This window comes from Pinus tabuliformis, chromosome 9 (genome assembly GCF_031772625.1).
Source record: "Pinus tabuliformis cultivar Carrire ecotype Pingquan chromosome 9, CPIR1, whole genome shotgun sequence".
NCBI classification, from domain to species: domain Eukaryota; kingdom Viridiplantae; phylum Streptophyta; class Pinopsida; order Pinales; family Pinaceae; genus Pinus; species Pinus tabuliformis.
The window spans coordinates 41,412,318-41,429,721 of record NC_142307.1 but is presented as its reverse complement, the minus strand read 5'-3'; the positions used below and the strand labels follow the sequence as shown (position 1 = coordinate 41,429,721).

General features: G+C 39.4%; 2 pseudogenes; both read left to right on the top strand.

The window, feature by feature from the left end:
• The first annotated feature begins 8,593 nt into the window (after positions 1–8,593).
• LOC149147052 (ferredoxin-dependent glutamate synthase, chloroplastic pseudogene) lies at positions 8,594–10,864 on the top strand (annotated as a pseudogene).
• Positions 10,865–13,878: 3,014 nt separating this feature from the next.
• LOC149147051 (ferredoxin-dependent glutamate synthase, chloroplastic pseudogene) lies at positions 13,879–16,135 on the top strand (annotated as a pseudogene).
• Positions 16,136–17,404: the final 1,269 nt, after the last annotated feature.

Genomic DNA, 17,404 nt, shown 5'->3' with positions numbered 1-17,404 from the left:
TTTCTGATTAGGGCTCACATAATCATAACTCCTACATAGTATATCGAATTCAAAGAGGAATTCATTCGGGTCTTCAGAGGATAACCCATGAAAGTTGGGTAATGCTGAAAGTGGAATGTTCTTCATAGGGGTCGCTCCTCTCGGGAGCTCCCCAATAGGGAACTCCAAGGTAGAGAGTGAGTTTTCCCCCCTTCCTTCTGTTCTGTTATCCTCCATTGGTCTTTTTCCTGAATCACTTTCTTTATCTTCTGTATCTTCTGTCTCTTCAGGTTCTTCTACCGGTTCCTCAGTGTATTCTAGTACTTCCAGCGTCCTTTCAGGTCCTAGTACTTCCTCCATCTGTCGATCTGTTTGTGAGGAATACTGAATCTGAGGTCTCCGGGAACTTGCGGCCTTTGAGATAATTTCGTCAATAAAGGTTTTTCTTACTCCTCCGCCTTTGCCGCCTGTGAAATTAGGTTTCCTGCGTCCTCTCATGCACCTGTTATTCTTAAAAAGAAATCATTAATGCTTTTAAAAATCTCTAGTCGCCTTCCCCGGCAACGACGCCAAAATGTTGGCTAGTTGAATTGTTTATTTATTAAACAATCAAGTACCACATTAATTTGTCAACTCGGGAAAGTCCTTTTATTTCAAAGGTGACTGTGTACCGTATGTACTTGATTCTAAAAGAATCAAAAGCTGTAGTATACACGATTCTGTTAAAACTCCTTACTCTATGTTATAAAAGTGTGTTGCAAAGATAAAATGAAAGCAGTTAACTAAGAATACAAATCTGAAAAGAAAAGTAATGGATGCTCTGTTAGCAGAGGATCAGGACCCTATCCTCCAGGTAAGGATGTTCAGCACCTGCCCCTGTAACCAGATTGCTAATACACACTGCAATTCTAATTCACCGGTGAAGTATTCTTTTACAGCTTCAAACGATTAACAAAACAGAGTACCAGCAAAAAGGGAATTATCAGAGGTAATGCTACAGAATCCAAACAGAGTACCAGCAAAAAGGAAATTACCAGACACACTTACACACTAACAGGAAATAAATGGGTGAATCTTGTGAAGAAGGTGGGCCCTGTCCCTCTCACAAGATTCCCCAGAACACAAATGCTGGATTAGGTGCTCAGAACAATCTTCTATTCATCTGCCAAAAGGTCTAGTTACAATAAAAATTCAGACTTGTTGTTTGTCTTTCAAAACTTCCCTTACAACTTGTTTTTCTCCCCCCCTTTCTAATGTAGATGTCTCCTCTTTATAGAGGAGACATCTATTACAATAGACTATCATCGTTCATTCAGTTAAACCTTTTTTTCGTCAAAATTAAGAAATCCATCCTTGTTACAGGATGCTGTTACAACAGTGTGACAGTGTATTCTTTCTTGGGTCTCTTATTGTTACACAGCTGGTAACCAAACTTCAACCGTCTTCTTGGAATCCTCGCACTATCCTTTGCCGCTTCCCCATTGTTGCTGATTTAGTAAACTCATGCTGTTCCTGGTGTTTTAGCAACTGTAATCGTGTTTTACGCTTTTTGGACAGTTGCTGATCATGCTACGTCAGCATGGAACTCTAGCGATCTTCTGATAGTTACCGTTTGTTATTTCCGGTATTCCAGTTGTTTGCAAAATAACATTTCCCCGCTTTAGATAGTTGATGTTGCTGGTGCTGTAGCAACTGCGTAGTTGCTGTTTCTAGTGTTGCAGCAACTACGTAGTTGCTGTTTCTGGTGTTACAGCAACTATGAATTATAATTTCTGCAGACTTTAGACAGTTCAACGGTTACTTAGCAACTTGGTTAACTTTTCCAAAGATAAATATAAAGATAACATGAATATGTAATGAATAATTAAACATATAGTCATGCAGAGAGTTACTTCATACCTTGGGATGATTAGGTCATTATATAATCAAAGCTTTCAACTTATGGACTAAAAAAGGGTAATATTATAGCAAAAATACAAGGTCGAAAATGGTCAATTTGGAGTCCTAACAGATGCACAGACTATGCGGCCGAGCCATGGATTGCCAAAAAAACGACGTTGCGGCTTTTGGCCAATCAACCACATCGATTGTGCGGTTATTATACCCTTTCCCATGGAGTCTCTAAATAAGTCCCTGGGAAACACGTGAAGACCGTGCGACTATCACTCATTCGCCCGCGCGGTCTAAACTTTTTGACCCTAAAAAGGTTGTTCAGGGCACCCCTGTACAACCTACCTAGCCTAGTCTACCAAATTGATGAAGTAAGGGTTCAATGTTTTAACTTGCATGTCCCCGTGCACTACCCTGGTACACTGGTTGACCGTAATGGCAAGAGACAACTCTTGGATTAGCTATGGCCTCCCAAAATAGTAAGTGAAAATTAGGTGGCATTGGGCCCACTTTTCCCTATATATCTCCCTTTTTGACATCTTCTTGGGCCCAGTGGAGGAGCTCAAGACATCCGTTTTTAAAACCATCAAGAGACATCAGGATTAGAACCACATCATCTTCACCATGGTACCCTTTGTTCCATTTCAACTCAAAACTCATTTTTTGATCTGCCACATGCTCAGAGTACCACTTCAGGTGCACCTTCTCTTGTTTTTTCAATTCATCTTGTTCAGTTACCTTCATATATTTATATGATAAAAAAATATGTTTTCACTTGGGGTATTGGATTTTAAATTGCAGGCACATCAACAAATGCCCTGCCATGCTCAACACCCCAGTGGCTAGTAAGAAAGCAGGTATCATTCATCACTCATCATGATAAGCTTCCTACAAAGCTTTGCATATCCTCACATCATTTCTCTTAAATGAACCATAGGATCCATCATCTTGACCATGTTTACCATCACCTCCCCTTGCATGTGGTAAAAGTCCATGTCGGGTTGATAGAGCCTTCCCACTCATGGATCACCTCTTGATATAAACCCCCACCTATTATTCGGATCCATGATCATCTACCCAGGCCCGAGAACCACTTCAGATTTCATTCCTTGAAGATAAACCTAATTTTTCTTCACTCATTGCTTACCAACCCCATTCCTAGGCCACCCCTTGAATGTTGTGACAGATCAAGGCAGACGCACCACCATGTTCTACATTTGGCCTATCATTCACCCATATTATAGTAGACGATTTGTGACACTTCATTTGCCTCACCAATCCAACACAGAGAGAAACCAATGGGGCCCCGCCCTCAACAAAAGCACCATACCTCCATGAAGGTCACCATTTTCATGGGGCACCCATCTCTATGTCTGTACATCCAAACCACCTTCATATTCTTTTGGCTTGTCTAAGATTTTTTAGGAAAAATCTTCCCACCCATATTTTCATGTCTTTTTACCTGGCGACAGTTTCTAGTCACCCTTGGTTGGAGCTCACACATCATCCACATTCATTTATCCTCTTTACACCAGTCAAAACATACTTACACCTACCTTGGAAGTCAAACCAACTCTAGGGCGATCCATAAAAGCAAAAGTGTTTTCACTGCCACAATTTGCATAATAGCTCTGACCTCAGGCCTGTTTTCCATATCAATTCTTATGGTTAGATTTCATTATCATGCCTTGTTTGACCCACACTATTATAGTCTCGTTTCACCTTATATTGATTCCCTGAATCAACATTTCGGGCAATTGACGCTTCTTTCTTGTCTACTTCAACACTTATATTCTAGGATCAAGGTGGTACCTTGAATACTCTCCACTCTAAATGGATATCCTCAGTTGGCACAATGGAAATCACTATTTCCCAATGATTTCATTGGTCTCCCTAACATCTAACACCAACACAAGTTTTCATGTCAAGATGGTACCATACTTAATTCCCATTGCAATTCTTTCATTTAGTCGAAGACCCACATATCACTAAGAACCTCATTCAACAATTCTTACATCATGATAAGGGGGATGTACCCAAATTCAAAGACCTATGCATACTTTAGCACCTCGTTCACTAGTGCTTCACCTTTCATATGCATGGGGGAACCATATTTAGTCTATTTGTAAAAGAAACTCCCTCGAGGGAATCAACAATTATCATCATCAACCATCAACATGTCAACCACCACAACGTTGACTGGATGAAACCATTTCCTGTCTGATTGTAATAATTTGTCACTAATCATCATAATGAGCATGGGACATGCCCATCTTGTATAAGACACTTTTTACCTTTTAGGTTTTCTTCAGAGCATGGTTATCCTTTATAATCAGTCAAGGGGTTTCCCTACTCATCTTTGTGACAAGTTATTATCTCTCTCAAGAAGTCGATCAGGTTCTCCATCAGAACAGAAAAAACATGATGTATTTCGGCTATACGTTTTCTCCTAATCTGATACATCAAGGGGAAACTGTTAACACCAAAAAATCGTACACATGGTTTCAGAATCCAGAAGATGCTAAAAGTTGTCCAGCAGAATGCACAAGTGAAGATTTTATGTCTGAAGACATTATGAAGTTCAAAAAATTTAATTTCTCCTAAGGTCCAAAGTTTCAGCAGAATGCACAAGTGAAGGTTTTATGTCTGAAGACATTATGAAGTTCAAAAAATTTAATTTCTCCTAAGGTCCAAAGTTTATGGAGTTTAAACATTGTTGTATGCGTAGCTATTTCTTCGATAGCGGGCACTATGCGGTGTTTCCTTCGAAATCCGCGTAGTAGAGAAAATGGTTGACTCAACAAATTCAGGACCACTTCACACAATTGGAGGTGATTCTTTGACAGGATCTCAGTATAGGAAAACTGATTTCGAGTTGCCTTGAAGATATGCAGCCCTCAACGGAATCATCTTGTCCTACTCATAAGTCATTATCATTCATGAACCAAGAGAGGGAAGATGGATTCACAAATTCTATATAAACATGCCATTGGAGAACCAAAATATGAGACAATGTTATGCTGTCCAAATTTCATCAAAGAAACCCAAAATTTCATTGTTTAAGAAAAGAAAGTAAGAGCACTAGCATGTTGGGCATATTTCTTCTAAGAAATCCATCATCTTAGTGAGAGGAGAAGAGTCCACCATTGAGAGAATCTTCATACTTCTTTGAGAGAGAGGAGATGCTTGCAAAGATATTAAGGAAAGGAACTTCCTTGATGAGGATTTTTGAGCACCATAGATTAAATAATTCTCTTCAAGTGTTTAGTATTCATCTATTGTATTTAACTTCTACTACCAACAGATAATAAAGAGAGATTTCTCCATTATTTTATTGACTTGTTTACTCCATTGAGCATTATTTGTATGCTTATCTCTTTTAGTTAATGTTTGTATATGCATTGTTTTCACTATTTGTAGTGCTTTGTTTATCTAAGTATATTCACTAATAACACCAACTCTGTTTGTATTCCTTTACAGGGAACAACCAACTACTAAGGAGGTTTCTTTTCATACACCATTGCTACAAAAACACTACTACATCCACAACGACGCAATTTACCCTTCTAGTCAATCTCCTTCTTTGCATTTCACAGTGGCAAGCCTCAAGTTGTCTCCTTGCCTCCCTCAGCTACATAATTGCGTAATCGGTAGGCCTCTCTCTCTCTCTCTCTCATGTAATGCACATTGGGAAACTTCAAGGCTCAAGACAACCTCAATGAGCTCCTAAACTACACACTCATCTTTCTCAGACCTCTATAATTGCACATTGCATAGTCTCAAGAAACAAGTTTCCTTTTTGCCTTCTTGAGTTGTGCAACTATGCAATCCACTTCCCCTCTCTCCCTCCTAAACCACATTTCACAATCTCAAGGCTCAATCCTCCCTCACTAAGCTCCCTAACTATGAAATCTTCCTAACTAGGCTTCCAGAACTACGAATTGCGCAATCTTAAGCCTCAGTCCCTCACTCTTGGCTTCTGGAACTGTGCATTGCAAAATCTATGAGATTTCCTCCCAGTCCAATACCTAGTTCCAGGTCAACCAATGGTTTTCATGAATCAAGTTATACTAGGATATTTATGGACCGATGTTGTCATGAGTGGATTTCGCTTGTAGGTACTACATACTGACCTAACAAGATAATGCTTAGAGAGGAAGAGAAGGATATTATGATGAAAGACACTTGTGAAGGTGGAACCATGAAGAAATCATCGAGAAAGAATTTTAAGAGACACTAACTTCTGACAAAAGATCAAAGATTAGGATCGCATGAAGAATCCATATCAATCAACCCCTAGGAGGATGAATGCAAAGCACATTCAAGATCCATCATGAAGATGCAAATAAATCAACAAAAGGAGAAGCTTGGCAATGCCACATCATCATGAAGTTCTTTTTCATCATTGTCAAGAGTCATCTCAAGAGTCACATGTGTCGTAATGTCTTTCCATATCATTTGTGGAATGTAATGGTGTAATTTCCCAAAATGAGAAAATGTAAAATATGTGAGAAGCCAAGGGTCCCACATGGAATATGAAGAGTCACTATTGAGATCTCAAGTCATATAAAAGCTCAAAGGTCATGTAAGAATTCGAAAAGTCATTGTAGAAGCTCAAGAGTCGTGTGGGAGGTGAAGAGTCACCTCATTTGTTATAGATACAACCTCATAACTCAAGAAACGAACTTTTGGGACTTGAAACTTCACCTTGGCTTCTCTAGCTTGGCATAGGAGAGAAGATCTTTATTTGGAGAAGCAAGTGGTGACTTAATGTTCCACTATTGGGGCTAGTGTGGCAGCTTTGTACTTGTATGTATTGTCACTTCCACTTAATATATGAAGCTTGATGAGCCAACATATTTTGATGCATGTATCATGAATATCGTAGTACTATTCTTTAGATGTTTATGGTATGTGTTTCATTCATATGTACTAATGAAATTGAACTATTTCAGTGACTTTGGTACTTATCTTATTGAAGGTGTGTTGCATTTAGTTTTATGCTTGTGGTTGCCTTGTGAACTAATTTGTAGACTAACTTGGGATCCTCTTATGCTTTTGTGTGTCTCTTTTAGAATGGTACTATTACTTTCCTTCTAGAGGCTCACTCTCTTTCTCCCTGTTGTGAAAGTTCCTTATGCACATTGCAATTGTATGCCTTACACTGTCATCTTAATTTCTTGTTTCAAAGAATGTTGCATAACCTCTTATGTGAAAAATTGCAGCCAAGGAAAATCCATAAGGACAATGGAAACCGACCATAATTTGGATTGGGGCTACTACTCCAAATGGTGTGAGGTCTAGTTGGGACTTCACATTAGGGAGAACCCCCTTTGTTGACGGATTTCCAACACCATCAATAATTGGCTCTAGAAGGAGGGCTAGATGAAAATTATTGCCCATTGATTTTCTTTTGAATCTCATATCTTAAATGACTCATCCCCAAATCATAATCGAAAATGTTTTTCTGACCTATTTCCTAGTAAACTTTACATCTCCACAGAAAAATTTCATGACTTGCCTCAATTAAGGTGTGATGGTGAGGGTGGTAAATTCATAACCAAACATATATCCAATTTTCTTGGTTTTTGTAAATCGAATGAAATCGATGAAATCGGTATTGTTTTCATAGTATTCACCCTCACTCTTGAAGGTCGAGTTAAGAAGTGGTGTCATACTTTACCATCCACTTCCATTCATTCATTTGATCAATTTCTCAAGGAGCTTCATCAAGCCTTTGACATGTATGATTATCAAGATGTATGTAATAGGATTGATCTACTCGGAATGAAATCTAGTGAATCTGTAGAGGATTTTATTAATTGAATTTTTCACCTTTTCTATGAATTTCCTGAGGGAGTTATTGATTCAAATTTTATCAACGAAAAGTTTCAGAGCTTGATTCTTCTCTTCATGAAATCATTTGCATCTGAACCCTTTGATGATTTCGTTCTCCCAACTTATGCTGATCATGAGACACCCCAAATTTGTGAGGAGGAATCTACTATTCCATTTGTTCCCTGTCCTCCTCCTTTTCTAGTACCTATTTGGGTGCCTCCTGGTGATGATGTTAAAATTGGGAAATATGAAAATCAAATTGTTGATCCATCCATTCAACCTCCATATAATTCCCATGTTTCAAATCCTATTGAGGAGAACTTGGAATGGTTTAACAATTAGACGGAACCTAAAGTAAAAGTTGATCCCTTACTTTTTCAAGATCACATCAATGTACATAATCCTAATCTTGAATCTAATCCAATTGAAAACATAATTTCCCCAAGGGATACTTTTCAACCTATACCATATATATCTCATGATTCCTTTTTCCACGATACACTTGATCAATCTACTTCAACTCTTAATAATGGCGAACTTGTTGTTTCAAGTAGTAACCAAGAATAAGGTATCTGCATTTCACAAGTAGAGGAGAAAAGTGTTGAATACATGTTTCATCTTTCTTCTCTCTTTTAGTATAATGATCCTATATTGTCAACTGGTCATGCATCTTGTAATCTTGGTAACTTGTCAAATGATTATAAATCCTTCATCCAAGTTGAAACTTTGGACAACCATCACCATGACATCTGTTATCACTGACAAAATTTCAATGCCAAATGTCTGCAAATAAGCACATGAATCCTTTTTAGCAGTTTTGCAGCGCAACATCTTTTAGGTGATTTCGTAGCGCATAATTCATATTTTGCATTGGCTGCGCTACGAAATGGGGGATTTTTTCAAATCCATAGCAGCTGTCATGCAAAATAGCTCTGGGGTGGATGCACTTTACAGGAGGCATGCTCTCAAGCTCCTGCGTGTATGCTTGTCATCAGTTCTGAATCTGAAGGTGACAGTTTTAGTGATTGCAAGGTACTACCTCAGGTTAAAGGCACCCTTGTTGTTTGTCCCATGGTAGCTGTTATTCAATGGAGGAACGACATTGCTCGGTTTATTGTTGAAGGAAGCACTAAAGTTTTAGTTTATCATGGCGCAAATGATGAAATATTTACAAGATAAAAGCAGCTTGGAATATCAGCATATGTCTTGGGATGCTCTTCGTAAAAGTATCATGGGCTTGTAAACAAAGTGAACGCATCAAACATTAAAAGCATTATCCTAGCTTAAATGCCTTTCCGCTAGCTGGCAGAAGCATTACAACACGGTTGTCTGAGCTTGACATTATAGCAAAACAAGTGGAAGCAGGGGAAGGCCTAGTCATGTCTCTGGAAGTTAGTCTTGGAAAACGAGAAAATATTTTGGAAGTTGGACCAAAGAATGCTGCTCAGGTAACTCTTGCAAGTCCCGTGCTGAATGAGGGAGAGCTAGAGCTACTGAAGAAAGATTCATATTTGAAGGCTTGCAGATTACCAATATTTTTGATATCAGCAAAGGTCTTGATGGATCTTTGGAAAAAGCAATAAATAGACTCTGTGAAGCTGCAGATGAGGCTGTTCGAGGTGGTTCACATCTGTTAATCCTCAGTGATCATGCCGATGAATTGGAACCAACTAGGCCAGCAATTCCTATTCTTTTGGCAGCTGGAGTTGTTCATCAACACCTCATTCAAAATGGCTTGCGTATGTCAGCATCGATAATTGCTGATACAGCTCAATGTTTTAGTACACATCATTTTGCTTGCCTAATTGGGTATGGTGTGAGTGCTGTTTGTCCATATCTGGCACTGGAGACATGTTGTTAATGGCGTCTGAGTGCCAAAGCTGAAAATATGATGAGGAATGGGAAAATGCCAACAGTTACAATCGAGCAAGCTCAGAAGAATTTTGGCAAGGCAATTAAGGCTGGCCTCTTGAAGATACTCTCAAAGATGGGTATCTCATTGCTTTCTAGTTATTGTGGAGCACAAATTTTTGAGATATATGGGCTAGGTAAAGAAGTGGTTGACATAGCATTTTGTGGGAGTTTCTCCCGAGTTGGTGGTTTGAATATGGATGAGCTGGCACGTGAATCATTGTCATTTTGGGTGAAAGCCTTCTCTGAGGATACTGCTAGGAGGCTTGAAAACTTCGGATTTATACAGTTTAGACCTGGAGGTGAATATCACGGCAATAATCCAGAGATGTCAAAATTGTTACATAAAGCTGTTTGTGAGAAAAATGAAAACGCATTTTCAGTCTGCCAACAACACCTTGCTAACCGGCCAGTAAATGTCCTTCGTGACCTCCTAGAATTTGCAAGTGATCGGCCTTCTATTTCTGTTGGGAAGGTCGAACCAGCTTCAGAAATTGTGCAGCGCTTTTGCACTGGGGGCATGTCACTTGGTGCTATTTCAAGGGAAACACATGAATCAATTGCCGTGGCAATGAACAGAATAGGAGGAAAATCAAATTCAGGGGAAGGTGGTGAGGATCCTGTGCGTTGGAGACCTCTATCAGATGTAGTTGATGGATATTCATCAACATTTCCACACCTTAAAGGTCTTCGAAATGGTGACACTGCCACTAGTGCAATTAAACAGGTTGCTTCAGGTCGGTTTGGTGTTACTCCAACTTTCCTAGCTAATGCAGATCAGTTGGAGATCAAGATTGCACAAGGAGCAAAGCCAGGCGAAGGAGGGCAACTCACTGGAAAGAAAGTCAGCACTTACATAGCAAGATTGCGTAACTCTAAACCTGGTGTACCTCTGATATCACCTCCTCCACATCATGATATCTACCCTATCGAGGACCTTGCGCAATTGATGTTTGACCTTCACCAGGTCAATCCAATGGCAAAGGTTTCTGTCAAGTTTGTAGCAGAGGCTGGAATTGGAACTGTTGCCTCTAGAGTTGCAAAAGGCAATGCTGATATAATACAGATATCAGGACATGATGGGGGCACTGGAGCAAGTCCAATAAGTTCTATCAAACATGCAGGTGGTCCTTGGGAGCTTGGTCTTACAGAGACACATCGGACACTTATTGAGAATGGGCTGCGCGAAAGGTGTGTTCTAAGTTTTGTAAAATTTTGCTTAGTTCCTTATTTTGAAGGCATGTAGACCCTGCTATACATATCCAAGGTAAAAAGGAGTTTTGCAATCAGGTGGCAGAGCAGTAAAAGTCTCAAGGGAAATGGAAATTGTTTAAAACAGTTTCGCAGTTTCGTAGCGCGCTACGAAATTGCGAAACTGCTGTAGGTGTTGTTTTTAAAACGCAGGCAAACAGTTTGAAAGAAGAATCAGAAATTTGTAAAGGGAACACCTCAGTGACATGAAAGGGATCAAAGGAAGCTGCTACAGCCATTCAACATATGCCAGGTGTACCTTTAACAAAAGGTGAAATCTTTTAACCTAAGTTTAAGATTTTTGGTTATAAAGCCACTTTATTCTCGGTGATTAGGGTTTTGAGGGAGCTGCATACGAGAAGTTGGTTGGCACACCTGTCCATCAAAGAAGCTTCCAGCATATCAGAAACATGGTGATGCCCTATATTCTTGGCTCATTAAAGACTTAAAGTACCTGCTGCTGAATACTTGAAGTGATGGAGGACCAGAACCGAAAATTTAGGGATATTCTCAGCCAACATGGAGTGGATCAAAGCCTTCAGTATCCAAAGCCAACATGGGACATTAATTGCTCATCTCATGCCATCTCAGCCAAACAAAGAGGAAGCCAAGTGTCAAAGCTGCAAGGAGGAATCAATTTATGAAGAAGATAGAGTTAGAGTTATAACAAAATTAGAACTCTTTAAAACTTCTGTTAGTGATTATTGTATTAAATAGTTTGTTAAAAGCAGATAGGTGTCATTAGTGGCAGTCATCGAGCTCCCCTCATGCTGGAGGAGGAAGCCCCAAGTAGTTAGAGTCATGTTTCTATATATAGCTGAATGATCGATGTAATTAGGGTTGGATATTTGAGAAAACAGAGTGTTATTTTGGCTTGTGTTCAAACTCATTTTCAGTAATACAAGTGACTGCTTTTTCTTCTCAGGATTCATACAGTGTTTCAAATGCTCAAGATATGTGGTTTTGTTTTATCCTTTATGTTTTTACAGTTGTATAAATACACAATCACTTAGAATTCACTTTGCTGCTCTGATTTCCTGTGTGTATTTGTAAGCTGAGGTTTTTATGAGAGGTGTTTTGAGTATTTAAACATTACATGCCCTGACTTCTATGAATGAGTAGTGTTATAGTTTACTGAAGGATGATTAACTCCATAAGCCCAATGGAAGTCTTTGTAATGTCTGTCCAGCCAACATATTTGTTAAATTTACTTTACAAGAGTTAGCCATCTCATCAATAGTCAAAATCAATAACCTTTTGAGAGAGCCCTCTCAGGCTAAGGAGGCTAATCCTTAGTCAAAAGATTGGTCTGAAACAGTTACACAGAGTCTACCTGATCAGCAGCCCTTCAGTGCTTGATTTTGTGATAACATTTTGGTGTGTCTGCCGGGAGCCTGAAGTCTATTCATTCTCGGAATTTAGAGGCTGAACTTCTGAAGGTAGCAGGAGCTCAGACATCTTTTTGAGGCTGCAAAACTACCTTGGCGACTCCACACATCAAATAAGAAATTAGAAGGTGACTCCACTACTAGAAGATCAGTAGCTTGATGAAGTTTCAAGATGGATTCCACTGCGAGAATGAATGCCAGGTATGCTCCTATGAATCGGTCTCATATCCCTGGTTTTCCAAATCCTAGGCCGGAGGTTGATTGGTTAGAGGATCTTCCAATATTCAAAGATGAAAAGAAAGATGATGCTGCTCTTCATTTGGTTAAATTCCATATGCATGTACGCAGTCTTAAGGTTCATTTCCCTGAAGATTGTCTCATTAAAATGTTTATGACCACTTTAGAAGGAAAAGCATGGTCTTGGTATAAAAGTCTGGAAAATGGTTCAATATATTCGCTTGCTAGTTTTCATGATGAATTCTGTGAAATGTATAAAGAAGGTTATCCTTCCTTATTGCTGCTTAAAGATTGTTGTAGGCATTCTTTAAATCTTATTCAGTACTTGGAGGATTGTTATGATGATGATGAATTTATGGATGAAGAAATTTTAGAGGCTCTTCATAACAATGCATTTCAGCACCGAGAAGAAAGTATAACCTCTCATGAAACGCAGCATGAAGATCAGCAGGGGTTTATTTGTGAAAACCATGTTTCATCCTTTGATATTGATGTAGAGATGCAGCAGATTTGTCAGGCTTCAGATCATCATGAGTATGAAATCGATTGCAAACAGCAAGAAGAAGTACTGGAAGATAGTTTTTACGACCCTCAGGCAGAGGAAAAGCTTGTTCAATTTTGTAATTCCTTGCAGCAGCTTACTTCAAATAATAATCATAATAGTGAGGAAAATTACATTGTTTGTGAGCATCATTCAGAAAGGCAGTTGGATAGCATATCAAATAAATTTGGTGTGGCTGAGGATAAGTTGTTTGAAGATATAGAATGTTATGAGAATCAACAAACTAACCATGTGTTTTTTGACCCTATAGCTGAATACATGGAAAAGATTTACTGTTCAGGATTCCAGTTATATTTTCATGTTGAAGAACAGTTACACCTCATGCTGCCTTGGTTACTTCAGTATCTGGTTTATTTTTGTTTCAAGCACAGCCAAAGGACTCAAATGTCAGATAAGATAAATGATTGGCTACATTGGAAATTTCACGTTGCTTGAGCTACAAGTGGAGCTTGCAGCTGATAGGGTAGGTAGGTAAGATAAATGCAAATAAGCTCAAGGTTGACTGAGCAAAATTTTTTTAGTAGTGGTAGATATAGATTTCTTTCTCCTACAGTGATCATCAAGCTTAAGCTCGAGGTGCAAGCCCAAGGAACTTAAAGAAGATGTTTGTCCAATAAATTTTATAAGGCACTGGAACTGCAGGTTCTTAGTGTACCACAAGGGCACACTATCCCAAGTGGAGCCACTGTTATCACTGACAAAATTTCAATGCCAAATGTCTGCAAATAAGCACATGAATCCTTTTTAGCAGTTTTACAGCGCAACATCTTTTAGGTGATTTCGTAGCGCATAATTCATATTTTACATTGGCTGCGCTACGAAATGGGGGATTTTTTCAAATCCATAGCAGCTGTCATGCAAAATAGCTCTCGGGTGGATGCACTTTATAGGAGGCATGCTCTCAAGCTCCTGCGTGTATGCTTGTCATCAGTTCTGAATCTGAAGGTGACAGTTTTAGTGATTGCAAGGTACTACCTCAGGTTAAAGGCACCCTTGTTGTTTGTCCCATGGTAGCTGTTATTCAATGGAGGAACGACATTGCTCGGTTTATTGTTGAAGGAAGCACTAAAGTTTTAGTTTATCATGGCGCAAATGATGAAAGATTTACAAGATAAAAGCAGCTTGGAATATCAGCGTATGTCTTGGGATGCTCTTCGTAAAAGTATCATGGGCTTGTAAACAAAGTGAACGCATCAAACATTAAAAGCATTATCCTAGCTTAAATGCCTTTCCGCTAGCTGGCAGAAGCATTACAACACGGTTGTCTGAGCTTGACATTATAGCAAAACAAGTGGAAGCAGGGGAAGGCCTAGTCATGTCTCTGGAAGTTAGTCTTGGAAAACGAGAAAATATTTTGGAAGTTGGACCAAAGAATGCTGCTCAGGTAACTCTTGCAAGTCCTGTGCTGAATGAGGGAGAGCTAGAGCTACTGAAGAAAGATTCATATTTGAAGGCTCGCAGATTACCAATATTTTTGATATCAGCAAAGGTCTTGATGGATCTTTGGAAAAAGCAATAAATAGACTCTGTGAAGCTGCAGATGAGGCTGTTCGAGGTGGTTCACATCTGTTAATCCTCAGTGATCGTGCCGATGAATTGGAACCAACTAGGCCAGCAATTCCTATTCTTTTGGCAGCTGGAGCTGTTCATCAACACCTCATTCAAAATGGCTTGCGTATGTCAGCATCGATAATTGCTGATACAGCTCAATGTTTTAGTACACATCATTTTGCTTGCCTAATTGGGTATGGTGTGAGTGCTGTTTGTCCATATCTGGCACTGGAGACATGTCGTTAATGGCGTCTGAGTGCCAAAGCTGAAAATATGATGAGGAATGGGAAAATGCCAACAGTTACAATCGAGCAAGCTCAGAAGAATTTTGGCAAGGCAATTAAGGCTGGCCTCTTGAAGATACTCTCAAAGATGGGTATCTCATTGCTTTCTAGTTATTGTGGAGCACAAATTTTTGAGATATATGGGCTAGGTAAAGAAGTGGTTGACATAGCATTTTGTGGGAGTTTCTCCCGAGTTGGTGGTTTGAATATGGATGAGCTGGCACGTGAATCATTGTCATTTTGGGTGAAAGCCTTCTCTGAGGATACTGCTAGGAGGCTTGAAAACTTCGGCTTTATACAGTTTAGACCTGGAGGTGAATATCACGGCAATAATCCAGAGATGTCAAAATTGTTACATAAAGCTGTTCGTGAGAAAAATGAAAACGCATTTTCAGTCTGCCAACAACACCTTGCTAACCGGCCAGTAAATGTCCTTCGTGACCTCCTAGAATTTGCAAGTGATCGGCCTTCTATTTCTGTTGGGAAGGTCGAACCAGCTTCAGAAATTGTGCAGCGCTTTTGCACTGGGGGCATGTCACTTGGTGCTATTTCAAGGGAAACACATGAATCGATTGTCGTGGCAATGAACAGAATAGGAGGAAAATCAAATTCAGGGGAAGGTGGTGAGGATCCTGTGCGTTGGAGACCTCTATCAGATGTAGTTGATGGATATTCATCAACATTTCCACACCTTAAAGGTCTTCGAAATGTTGACACTGCCACTAGTGCAATTAAACAGGTTGCTTCAGGTCGGTTTGGTGTTACTCCAACTTTCCTAGCTAATGCAGATCAGTTGGAGATCAAGATTGCACAAGGAGCAAAGCCAGGCGAAGGAGGGCAACTGCCTGGAAAGAAAGTCAGCACTTACATAGCAAGATTGCGTAACTCTAAACCTGGTGTACCTCTGATATCACCTCCTCCACATCATGATATCTACCCTATCGAGGACCTTGCGCAATTGATGTTTGACCTTCACCAGGTCAATCCAATGGCAAAGGTTTCTGTCAAGTTTGTAGCAGAGGCTGGAATTGGAAAAGGCAAAAGGCAATGCTGATATAATACAGATATCAGGACATGATGGGGGCACTGGAGCAAGTCCAATAAGTTCTATCAAACATGCAGGTGGTCCTTGGGAGCTTGGTCTTACAGAGACACATCGGACACTTATTGAGAATGGGCTGCGCGAAAGGTGTGTTCTAAGTTTTGTAAAATTTTGCTTAGTTCCTTATTTTGAAGGCATGTAGACCCTGCTATACATATCCAAGGTAAAAAGGAGTTTTGCAATCAGGTGGCAGAGCAGTAAAAATCTCAAGGGAAATGGAAATTGTTTAAAACAGTTTCAAACTGCTGTAGGTGTTGTTTTTAAAACGCAAGCAAACAGTTTGAAAGAAGAATCAGAAATTTGCAAAGGGAACACCTCAGTGACATGAAAGGGATCAAAGGAAGCTGCTACAGCCATTCAACATATGCCAGGTGTACCTTTAACAAAAGGTGAAATCTTTTAACCTAAGTTTAAGATTTTTGGTTATAAAGCCACTTTATTCTCGGTGATTAGGGTTTTGAGGGAGCTGCATACGAGAAGTTGGTTGGCACACCTGTCCATCAAAGAAGCTTCCAGCATATCAGAAACATGGTGATGCCCTATATTCTTGGCTCATTAAAGACTTAAAGTACCTGCTGCTGAATACTTGAAGTGATGGAGGACCAGAACCGAAAATTTAGTTATATTCTCAGCCAACATGGAGTGGATCAAAGCCTTCAGTATCCAAAGACAACATGGGACATTAATTGCTCATCTCATGCCATCTCAGACAAACGAAGAGGAAGCCAAGTGTCAAAGCTGCAAGGAGGAATCAATTTATGAAGAAGATAGAGTTAGAGTTATAACAAAATTAGAACTCTTTAAAACTTCTGTTAGTGATTATTGTATTAAATAGTTTGTTAAAAGCAGATAGGTGTCATTAGTGGCAGTCATCGAGCTCCCCTCATGCTGGAGGAGGAAGCCCCAAGTAGTTAGAGTCATGTTTCTATATATAGCTGAATGATCGATGTAATTAGGGTTGGATATTTGAGAAAACAGAGTGTTATTTTGGCTTGTGTTCAAACTCATTTTCAATAATACAAGTGACTGCTTTTTCTTCTCAGGATTCATACAGTGTTTCAAATGCTCAAGATATGTGGTTTTGTTTTATCCTTTATGTTTTTACAGTTGTATAAATACACAATCACTCAGAATTCACTTTGCTGCTCTGATTTCCTGTGTGTATTTGTAAGCTGAGGTTTTTATGAGAGGTGTTTTGAGTATTTAAACATTACATGCCCTGACTTCTATGAATGAGTAGTGTTATAGTTTACTAAAGGATGATTAACTCCATAAGCCCAATGGAAGTCTTTGTAATGTCTGTCCAGCCAACATATTTGTTAAATTTACTTTACAAGAGTTAGCCATCTCATCAATAGTCAAAATCAATAACCTTTTGAGAGAGCCCTATCAGGCTAAGGAGGCTAATCCT